This window comes from Embiotoca jacksoni, unplaced genomic scaffold (genome assembly GCF_022577435.1).
Source record: "Embiotoca jacksoni isolate LCO1_2020_lvr unplaced genomic scaffold, fEmbJac1.0.p SCAF_19, whole genome shotgun sequence".
In the NCBI taxonomy this organism is placed as follows: Eukaryota; Metazoa; Chordata; class Actinopteri; family Embiotocidae; genus Embiotoca; species Embiotoca jacksoni.
This window is the reverse complement of record NW_027185329.1, coordinates 9,589,646-9,601,240: the sequence shown is the minus strand read 5'-3', so window position 1 is coordinate 9,601,240 and position 11,595 is coordinate 9,589,646. Positions and strand designations below refer to the sequence as shown.

General features: G+C 40.9%; 1 pseudogene; it reads left to right on the top strand.

Moving 5' to 3' along the window:
* The first annotated feature begins 292 nt into the window (after nucleotides 1-292).
* Nucleotides 293-10,261, top strand: LOC138200664 (uncharacterized; annotated as a pseudogene).
* The last annotated feature ends 1,334 nt before the right edge of the window (nucleotides 10,262-11,595 follow it).

The window sequence follows — 11,595 nt, the reverse complement described above, 5'->3', positions numbered from 1 at the left end:
GTAAACGTTTAGTGTTGGAAAAGAGCTCTCCCTAAGTATTTAAGGTGCAGCACCGACTACACCGAAGAGCGTGGTTCAATGTGTGCAAGCACTGGAAACCCTTTTTTTTTTTTTTGCAGCCTATCAGTCTCTGTTAGCTCCTTAAGCTAATGCTATCCTTTATTTAAAGTTATCCGAACCTCGCTGGACGATTTTTTTTTTTTTTTTTTTTTTTTAGCCATGAGCTAATTCGGAAGATGCTGGTCCTCATTTAGATTAAAAAAAAAAACAAAACGTATCAACAACTTCAGCCATGGACCGAAACACGAAGAGGCTGGAAAGTCAGCTGTGTAAAGCCGTGAGCGATGGAGAACCCAGGTGACGTTCAGCCCTCTTTCTCTTTGTTTTGTCGAACATGTCTGCGAGTAATAAAAAAAAAAACAAAAAAAAAAAACGCGAGAGCCACTAAAAACATGGACATTTTCACCCCTTTCACAAACATGTTCGGAGGTTGCAAGCCATTTTTTTTTTTTTTACGTAAACTTTTTCCGAGTTGACTTAAATTGTGTTAAAGTGATTAGATCCTTTGTATGCGTTTGTTGTTACAGTTGAAACGATTTCTTGGTGGACGTAACATGAATCCGCTACTACATGATAATAAATTGCTCCATTAAATTATCTGATTCCAGTTGTTTAAATTAATATTTTCTGGTTCCTCCGGTCCTTATTGCAATAAACTATATGTTTTGGTTGTGGACTGCTGGTTGGGACTAAACAGCACTTTTTTTTTTTTTTTTTTTTTTTTTTTGCTTCGTCTTGGGCTTTGGGAAACACTGCTACTCTACTAAGACTTAATGTTCACTAATGGTTTATAGAAAAAAAAAAAGGTGCCACAAACACGTGATTATAATAGTCATACAGTAAATATCAATCTGGGGATGACTGCAGTGCTCCGTGGTATATTACAGGGTTGTGGAGTCTAGTATATAATAATAACAATTATAATTGTTTCCCACGTCAGTGTTTGTGTGTTAAGCACGGTAATGAGAAATGCATCACCGATTTACAAAACACGGACTGATAAACAAGAAATCTACAGCTTTTACATCGATCAGTCAGCAATGAATTGAACTAATGACTCTTGTTTGTAGTTCAGTAATGCCGTTAAAACCGTTTATGTAACAGATGTCTCTCTGTCGACAGATCCGTGCAGCTGCTTCTTTCACAGGGTGCGAGCCCCAACATGGTGGGCAGTGAAGGGGTGGCTGCGATACACCTGGCGGTTGGCAAAGAAACAGAGAAGAACACTCGCTGCTTGAAAATGTTGCTGCAACATGGAGCGGACCCCAACACAAGGTACAGTTACTAACACAGTGACATGTAACAATGTCAGCCTTTGACATGACTTTCATATATATCCATATGTGTGAAAATATTTGCAAAGTATCTTGTAGTCAGTTTCCTTAATGTGTTATATCCATGTGCTTTTATTTGGTCTTTGCATTTTGGGTCATATGAGCCCTGCAGTGACATTAAATACAATTTAATGTCGTGTTTTTCTTGTGTTTCTCTCAGGTCATCAGAGGGCCTGACTCCTCTTCATGTTGCTGCACTGTGGGGATGTTATCAAAACCTCAAGCTGCTCTTAAATAATGGAGGGAACCCAAACTTTAAAGATGATGTAAGAGATACTTTTAGCTTAAATATATCATTTGCTATAAGGTTTTTTGCATGGATCAAGTTTTAGACAGCTGAGGGGGACATCTGAAAACAATTCACAGCTAGACATACAGATACAGGGTGATTGTAAAGTTATTTTTGGACGTCTGTATTACAGATGAATCAATACAGAGACTTGTGTTACAAGATAACAAGCAGCAGTGTTTGGCCTTGAATGTGTGTTTCAGTTTGCTTCACTCCTCATATCTTTTTGTTAATGTAGGAAGGGAACACACCACGGCGGCTTGCACAGCAAAAGGAAAATCGAAATTGTGCCCGTCTCCTGCAGAATCACCAGGCCAGCTCCGTGGAAACAGAGGAGGATGACTTGCCTCAGTTCCAATACTGTAAGAACTGTGAAAAGCTTTGTCCTGTTAAAAATCTCCAGTCCTTAAAGAGTTAACTTTGGTTGTCCAGTTTTCACTAGATCCATCATTGTCATAGTAATACTTTCCCAAGTCAAGTGTTTAGTGTTGTGCTTGTCTGCTAGTAGATTTCCACATCATAATAATTACACAGTTATAACACTAATTGTAAACTAATTAAAAGTTATTTTTCAAATCGTTTTTCATAGAACACAAATTAAACTTACATTTTTTTTTTCCTTAAAGCTGAGCTTGATTTTGGATATTGTATGTTGAGGTAGGGCACCAAAGAAAATACTTTGTCAATGCCTGCCATCAGTACCTTATTTGCTGCAACATTTACCTGTAACAATCATTATTTTCCTGTCAAATGAAAACAGAGACACAAGGCTAAACATCTACCAAACTGTCTGGCAGTGTATAACGACTAAATCAGAAGAGTTGCAGCTATATTTTTCCTGAATTTTTCATTTATCGGACCCCTTTTTTCTTTCTCCACAGCTGTGTATTCAGACCAGACAGACATGTCCAGCTATCCTGAATCCGAATACAGCTTAAGTTCCCATTCGTCTATGATAAGTGACTTCGGCGAAGCCCCATTGAGCAGCACGAGGCGCTCGTCATTCTTCAACCTGTCTAACATTAATGGGAGACCAAGTTGCAGAGGTATTTCATACAACAGACTTTCTGGTCCCTCCATACTATCAAGCACCCGCATGTCTGCAGTGGGACCCGCAACGGCAATGCCGATTCTCAAAAATAATGATTTATGTGCTGACATCGGCGTGTTCACATCAAAAGGAAATGAACAGGCTGCTACAACTGATGGCAGAATCTCTCCTTCCAGAAGAGACACTCTTCCATCGTTTACCAGGCAAGCATGTGGAAAGAGTGTAAGCTTCAGAGATATGGATGAATATTTCCCTGTTTTTAGTCTTGAATCTCCCAAACAGTGTCCCCCTGTCGATGGCACAATGCCTTTTGACAAGTCTGAGTACTCTGATTTCCTGCATCCAGAACGCATGGCCACTATTTCACAGAGGCAGGGCATCGATGTCACATCACCGGATCACGTTTATGTTTTTTGCAGGGAAAGCAGCGAGTGCACAAAAGAGGATTTGGAGAAAACGGTCGTCAGTCAGTTTGCTTTCAAAGAGAGTGACGATGAACTGGAAGGGGAAAATGTAAAAGAGTCTCAGGTGAGGGCAACTCAACAGCGAGCGTTTTCCAGTATTGGCAGCAGTAGCAGCGGGACTGGGAGCAGTCACTACACTAACTGTGAGAGCGACCATTACACTAGCGCTCTGGATGTTTCCGTATCACCCAGACATCTTATACGGCCTGCGGTGGATAGAGATTCTGCTGGAGCTGAATCTGACAAAAGCACTCAGATTTCCACTGATTCTGAAATCAGCGGACAAAATGGGAATATTCCACCTGTTCAAGCAGAAGTTAAAATAGATTCAACATCGGAAACTTTATTGGGGATGCTTGACAAACTGAGCTTGTCTGAGGCAAAGCACCCAAACAATGATATAGTGGAGGCTTGTAGTGGTCCTGTTGTTGACCTTTTAAATGAAGGAGGTGTTGACAGGCCAGTGGCAGACACCAGATTTGATGCAAGTGAAGCATTGGAACAAAACGCCGACCTCCCATTCACACCCAGTCCTTTCGTGACCGGCAGGACCGGCTCGAGGTTGAGTCGCTACTCACTGATAACCAGCAGAACCCCAGAGAGCCTCCTTACGTCGTCTTTGTTTGAGGAGACCCTTCCCACTCCGGTTCGAACACGCCGCCAGACGCCCAGGTCTCAGAGCAGTAAGGACTTTTACAGCTCACCACACGCACCTTGCTATACACCTTCCTATTCTGGGAGCAGCACAGGAGGAGACTCCTTGCCTGCGGATTGCCAGGACACACAGTGCAGCACTCTTGGAGTCAATTCAAGTGTCAGCAGCAGTCTGGCTGATACACTCATCCTTCCCAAGAGTGTACTTGTGGAATCACAGACTTTATGTGACACAATTGCACTCGATAAAAACCAAGATAATTCAGTGGACGCTTATGAAAATAACCTTGCAGAGATAGTTCTTGCTATGCAAAGACAGGACCGGGATCTCGCCGAAGGGAGGTACTTTCTGACTGATGATCTGACAAGTGCAGATGAAACAACTACAAAGGGAAATGTGAATGATGCCCCTGATGAGGAGCGGGTAGACAGCCAAAACAAGGAAGATGTCTGGATCAGTGAGGATCGTAGCTCTCAGCCAGACTCCACATTATCTTCATCTTCACCCACCTCCAGCTACTTTTCCCCAAGGAGGTCCAGGGAAGACTCGGACCTCCCCTGCACCCCAGGCACCGGATGCACACCGAGATACAGCATGAGCAGGCTGTCAGGCTGCCACAGGCTGCAGCACCTGGCAAACCTGTCATATACCCCTGGAGGGCGTCCGCTCATTCAGGATCTGGAAGAACCAGTGGAGTACCTCTACACTGATACAGAACAGGGCCACAAGCTGATCGAGACTCACGTCCCACCTACCGCTGACACCTCACTCAGCTCCAGCATGAGTACCACCAGCAGTGAGGAGACCATCCTTTATGACTGGCGTTCTTTGCAGACGGACATGAGGGCCAACAAAGGAAAGGAGAACCGGAAACCTAAGGTTGTGGCTCAGAAGGAGAAAAATATTGTGTGTGAGGAGAAATTGTTGCCAGAAATGAGAGGGATAACAGACAAGGAGCTGAGACTGAGGCTGGTGGAGCTGGGGGAAAGTCCGGGTCCCATCAGCAGCCGCACCAGGCCCACCTACATGCAAAGGCTGGGCCGCCTGCTGCAGGAATCAAACTCCCAATCACCACATCACCAAAAGCAGATAGACCAATCACAAACAGGTAACACTTTTGCCCTCTGATGTTCCAGATTATTAATCTCATTTAAAATATGATTTTGTTTGCAGTTTTGGGGTGAAATGATGTGTGAGAGAGAGAGAGAGAGGGTACTATTAATATTAATGTGATTTTAAATTCAGAATTCTGTTGCCATTTAAATACATGTTTGTGAAGTTATTGCCTTTATTTGACAGCAAAATCCTTCTTATAAAGAAGCATAACAATTGAGAATTAAACTCATTACTTGGTATTGAAGCTCAGCCCCACTGTGAAGGGATTCAATCACTTTGTGGGTGAATTAGATTAGAGCCCAAGAACAAATGAGGCAATATGATACACTTATTGTCACTGAATTTATCATCACTGTCACTGACTCGGTGTGTAATTTTCTGTACTTTTTTAAAAAAATTATATCTGTAGATTTAGGTTACAGTCCAGAATTGTGTCGGGTTCTGCAGACCTTCAAGCTGCCCGCTTGCCATGCTGACGAGCAGGCTCTGTGCCAGCAGTTTGACCAACCCGATCAGAACAGGAAGTGGAGGGAGGGCATCATCAAGTCCAGCTTCAACTACCTGCTACTTGACCCAAGGTCTTCTGTCTCTCATTACCATTTGTTTTGTTTTGCTTTCTTCTGCGCAGTGTTGCCAGCTCTTCAAGAAAAGTTGTTACTAACTGTTGTGCAAATGTGATGGGATAATTTCATTTTAATTTTACGTGAAAATGATTGAAGCCCCTCTTTCATTTCGTCAAATGGCTTGGCTCAAGCTCTACTCGCTTTTTTTGGTTTTCCATCCGACAGAATTTGTGAATGGCACCCGGGACTTTTTTTTTTTTAATCACTTCTGTAGATGTTTTAAGCGAGCTGAGTTGAAGCTGAGCTGAAAGGTCACGTGAAAATACTGCATTACATATGGGTTTACATGATTTACAAATGATCACGTTCTGTTTTTATTTACATTTTACATAGTGTCACAACTTTTTGGGGAAACGGGGTCGTATTAGCATATTTAGCTGTTTTTTACTTGATGAATAAAATGTGGCCCAAAAATCTTAAAAATCAAGCAAAACCTTTGCTGAATCGGGAGAAGTGCTTTAGTAGTAACATGGGTTAAACTCACCGCTACAAACCTCTTATGATCACATCACCTGTTATTCATTAAACTTAACTAAAACTGAGCGAACAAGACTGGTTCATTGGGTGATTTGAGTCTAAAGTTGTTCCTAAAACAGAGTTAAACGCCTTTTACTCTCCTACAAATAATGAAATGGATTTTCTTTTCTTTTCTGTCAGGGTGACGAAAAACCTCCCATTCCGCAATCACACCATGACTCCACAGGAGTGTTTCCAGACTTTTGTCCATGCGATATTTTATGTGGGGAAAGGAAAACGCTCCCGCCCCTACAGTCACCTTTATGAGGCTCTAGAGTACTATAAAGGGGACAAGACCTCCAAGGTAAGGCAGCACACAATGATCAGCCTTACAATGGATCTAAACTTGAATTGAGATACGATACATGTGTAAAAACCACTTGATTCTTTCTCGTCTGTGACAGAAATTGTGTCCCAAAGTGCAGCACATCCTTCAGGTGTGGAACGCCGAGCAGGGCGTCGTCTCTCTGCACTGTTTCCAGAATGTCATCCCAGTGGAGGCTTACACAAGAGAAGCCTGCATGGTGGAGGCCATCGGTGAGTATGAGTGGGGTTAAACTCATCACAGAAGATATCTGTCAAGTGCTAAACAAGTGAGTTCATCCACGGGAGAACTCCTGTGTAAAGAGACAGACCCTATCAGCTTTGTATCAGGGTCTTGTATCACCTTGTCACATATCAGCTGCATATCAGCTGGTTATTAGTGTCATATGAAATCTATAATGTGATAGTTGGAAGTAGAGGGCAAAAGCAGCTGTAACATTCTCATTCAATCTAGACTCACTTAATATTTTATGTTGAAATAGTAAATTAGAAAATACAGCCGAGTTGTGTGTCCCATAAGAAGGAGCTGTAGCAGCGGAGGTGACGCTAAACGTTTTTTTTTTTTTTTTTTTTTTAGGGGGTGGGTGTGTGTGTGTGTGTGGGGGGGGGGGCTAAATATGTATTGTGGGTTTGAAACTCACACCATGATGGGAGGTTTCTATGTGCCTGTCACAAGGGCCTTTGAGGCTTTTGAAGTACACAGTGTAGATTGTTGCACAGTAATGAGCAGAGGAAATGTCTGTCTAACTTCCATACATCAGGTGTCTCAAGATTTAGAAAAATACGCTTTTATTGAAGATAATACAAGTATAATCTTTACTCGCGTGAAGTTACAGGACAGTTTTACCTTTCAACAAATGATAATCTTGAAAACGTGATCACTGCTTAATTGTTGACATCTACTTGCTGCTTGTTGTTACACTCCTTGCGCTGTCACTACCAGCGAAGCACAAAGTTTCTCATTTATATGCTTCACTCGGGAGTGTATGAATTGACTTGGATATAAAGCGCCAGTAGCACAAAATGATAGAATGTTAGTTTCTAAAGAGATGAAACGCAGTCCCATCCTCCCCTCCCCTCCCCTCCTCATTGCGCCCATCAGTAACCAGTTGAATTGTCCCAGGGTTGAAGATGCTCACCAATCAGAAGCGGGGGGGATTTCTATGGCGTAGTGTCCAGCTGGCAGGGGAAGAGGAAACGGGAACTCGGGACCCACCTGCTATACCGGGCCATGCAGATCTTCCTGGCCGAGGGTGAGCGACAGCTCAGACCAGCAGACATCAGACAGTAGACGCCCGGTGGAGGGACACACCAGCAGCAGCACAATGCCAACGCACAGACGGGGAAATGCCACTACTTCACAACACAAAGAAATCCTGTGTTGGTCAAAAATTGGGTGATGTTCACAACATGAAGCGCTCTTAGGCCGTCATGCGGCATTCGATTATCTTTCTGCTGTACAATGACTCCGATGTTTCAGTTGCCAGTGAGATACAGTTGATCAAATGTGGCATTAGGCTGGGCGATATCACCTAAAATCAATATCATTATTTTGTAAATACGCACTTGTAACTTTTAGAATTACCATCACTGACCTGCCATAACTTTTAAGATTTTGCTTTTGCAAAGCTTTTTATTGTTGTTTTTTATATTTGCTTTTACAGCAACATCCTGACTCTAGTGCTCTATTGTGTTAGTTTAACAAACTGCTTATCTGTAAAAGTAGCTATTTTAAAAAAAATATTATTTTATATCTGATGACCTTTAACTCATTCTTGAAGTTAGAAGTAAATGAAGGCATCCTCAGAGCATTAAGGGCAGTGTGACAGCCTGTGTGAAAGAGTTCATTGGTTGAACATATCACCATGACTGAAATTAGATTGGTCATAACGATCGTGAATTGATTTATTTGATTAATCACCCAACCCTATGTGACATTTTCTGGTAATGTTTATATTCTTTAAACTTTGGATCATTTGGCTTGAAAATGCAGACTTTGCATTACTTTATTTTGGACGCGGCGATGCATTACCTTAACATATCTCCTCTAATCTGCCCAAATTTGACGAAAGACTAATGATTCCACAAAGGTGGAGCAAAAGAACCGTTTATAGATTAAGAATAATGGAATCGTCCCGAAGACAAATAAGCATTTTTCCTAGTGGGACATTTTTCTTCACCGTTGTTTTGCTAATAACTATTTCAAATTGATCACCCAGTTCAAGCGTATTTCAGCTTCATCAAACCGACTGCTGTTACATTGCACAAGTAGATCCACAATGTCTTAAAATATTTTCCAAAGAAATCGAGAGAGCGGTACAAATAATGGAAGCCTGGCAGTCAAACCGTTTAGTTTTAATCGTGTGAAGTGTTAAAAAAAAAGATGTGATCGTGAATTTACCAGTGGTTTCTAAATCTTGCTTAGCTTGATAGGTTTCCTAAAAGCGCAGTGTTTGTTAAAATGCGATATAGTTAGTTTACATGGCTGGATTCCCATTTTACTTGTTGTGCCGTCCGGTTTTTAAGAAAAAAGTACTTTTGCTGCAGGCGAGCTGATGATATGATCGCGTTGGAATGGTATTTGTTATGTAAATACATCGGGGTGATTTAGTTTGTAGTAAGAACGGCGGCTCTTAGCAGTGTGTAGGTTTTGGTAGCACCTAGTCGCGAGGTTTAAAAAGGTTGGTGCTAGACTGGATCGGCCGGAGGGACGCAATCGCCCAAGTCACCGCTGTTGTGATTTGTTGTGTCACTGTCACTCAATTTAATAAGTCCCGACTCCTAGCCCTCCCACAACATTACAACCAATCACAGGCAGACCATCCCTCCGGCTGATCCAATCTAACACTAGCTGTTGTAGATTGCAATCAACGGAAAACACCACCTGCCTCACCCCACCCTCAGTATGTAAGAGAATAAATGAGGGCCGTGAGACTGGCATGAGAGGTGCTCTGCAGAGTCAGTGTTTGATTTGGCCCTTCTGGGCTACTGTGGAAACGCAGCATGACGTGAGGACCCGCTCCTCATTTGGAGGTTAACGGAAGCACAACTATTTTCAGTTTCAGGCGATTAATAAAAACAGAATTATGAATATTATATTACATTTCTCCAAGCAGATCAACCTATATCCTGCACACTGAAACTTCAACATCAGAAGAGTTTCTGGGATTTGTAGCAGAACTTGTGAGTTGTTTACTACAACATGAAACGGATTCATGTTGTAGTAAGCATGGTATTTAGACTGCATGCTGTTATCTCCAAGGCTACAGATGCTATTTGGTGTCATAATCTCCATAATCTGATCTGCTCCTGCAGTCAAATAAATGAAAAATAGAGACATACTCAAAATGTAACCTCAAGTCACTTTGTCTCACAATCTCATCTCATTTTCAGTTTGCTAACGACCAGGAAACTGAGCTTCACAGATGTTCCATTATCTCCTCAGGGTATTACAATTGATAAGTCATCTGGAAGCTGCACATATTTTAAGCATTAATACTAAAAGTTGCAAACCTAAATTTTAATTTAGGAAAAATATTTTTTTACATCCCAATTTCCAGGTTTAAAATCAAGACCTATGATATAAAGCATGAACTTCGCATGAGCATAATTACCTATATCAGCAACAATATTAAACGCTTAATTGTACACAAAAGTGTGTGTAGATGCCACAGAAGCCTTGAGGTTTTTATTGTTTTAGAAATGAAGCCTTTCACTGTAATCTGTTTTTCTGAGTAGTTTTTGATTTGTCCTGTGCAACAATTCATCTATATTTTTTTTTAATACATTTAATGAACATTATACTAACTCCTACCACTGCTATGTTGTCTTGCCCCTTTTTTTGCATTTATTTAATTGTAGACGGAAAAAAAATACACTCTATAAACCTGAACTGGGTGAGTTTGGTCCTTTTCATGTCCTGTTCTTTGGTGTCCCTCTAGTGGACAAAGGATGTCATTAATTTTGTTCTTCAGTACAGAGCTTTTCTCTTTATATAGTAACTGAACTTCTACTATGATTCAATACAATAGAGTTAGGTGTTAATATTAGAAGCAGTTATTTCATGAAGACTTGTATATAGTATTTAAGTCTTATACCTCTATTTAACAAGATTTAAAAACAAACAAAAAAAAAACCTCATTCATTCTCACAGCCCTAATTTCAATAATAATCACTGAGAAACAGTTTGTATGAATGTGTTCAATTTTGCCAACAAGGGCTTCTGTGTTCATTCCTACAAAAAAAAAAGAAGTAATTTAGGCAGTTTCGCGTGCACTCGATTGATTTGCGAGAGTGAGTTTTTCTCTTGTTAAAGGATGCACATCTAATTTTGGAAGAATGGCTTTTAATTACTGTTATCATGACTCATTCAGTTTCATCTATAGCTTCTTGCTTGCGGTTAGGCAGTATTTTCTTACAAGCATCATCATGGCTGACACTACAACACCACAAATGTCCTCTATTTGTGTAGAGTGTCAGAGCTGAAACTCCCAGTGACCTCACTGACGCATTAAATGATCTGACAGAGAAGGGCTGCATATAGTATCTCTTCTGAGTAATTGCTTTTCCATGCACTCGGCCCACAATTAACTCTTTAGATAATGATCTTAAAAATCTGCAGGATAAGTGTAATGCAGTGTAGACGGGTATAAAATAGAGGTACATCTAAAAATGTTTAATATACTTTACTGCAAGGCTATTTCAAAACCTTGAAATTACAGTTATGACCCATGTGGTGCAGAAATTAAACTAAAAGAGTATGTTGGGGAGGGGGGGTTCAGTCGAACCACTATTGTTTTAAAATTTCTGCTGGTCAAGAAGTGGTTGTAATAAAGAATCGGCACGCGTCAGTTTTTCATTTAAATACTAAGCAGGTACTTTGCTGAGAGAGTAGAACAGCAGTCGTTAGGAAATAACGCACTCAACAGACTATGAAAGTCAGTTATGTAAAGCATACTTTAACCGTGAAATACATCATGCTAGCTAAACAGTGAGGAACTACTTGTCTCTTATTTCTTTTGTGATCCTCTTATGCAGTGCAAAATAAAATAAAAAGCGGTCAGACGCACAGCTACACTAAGAAAGGACACAGTACAGACATCAAATAAATTACTCTCATTATAAATAAATGTAAAATTCCATGTAGCGTAAAATTAAGGAGAA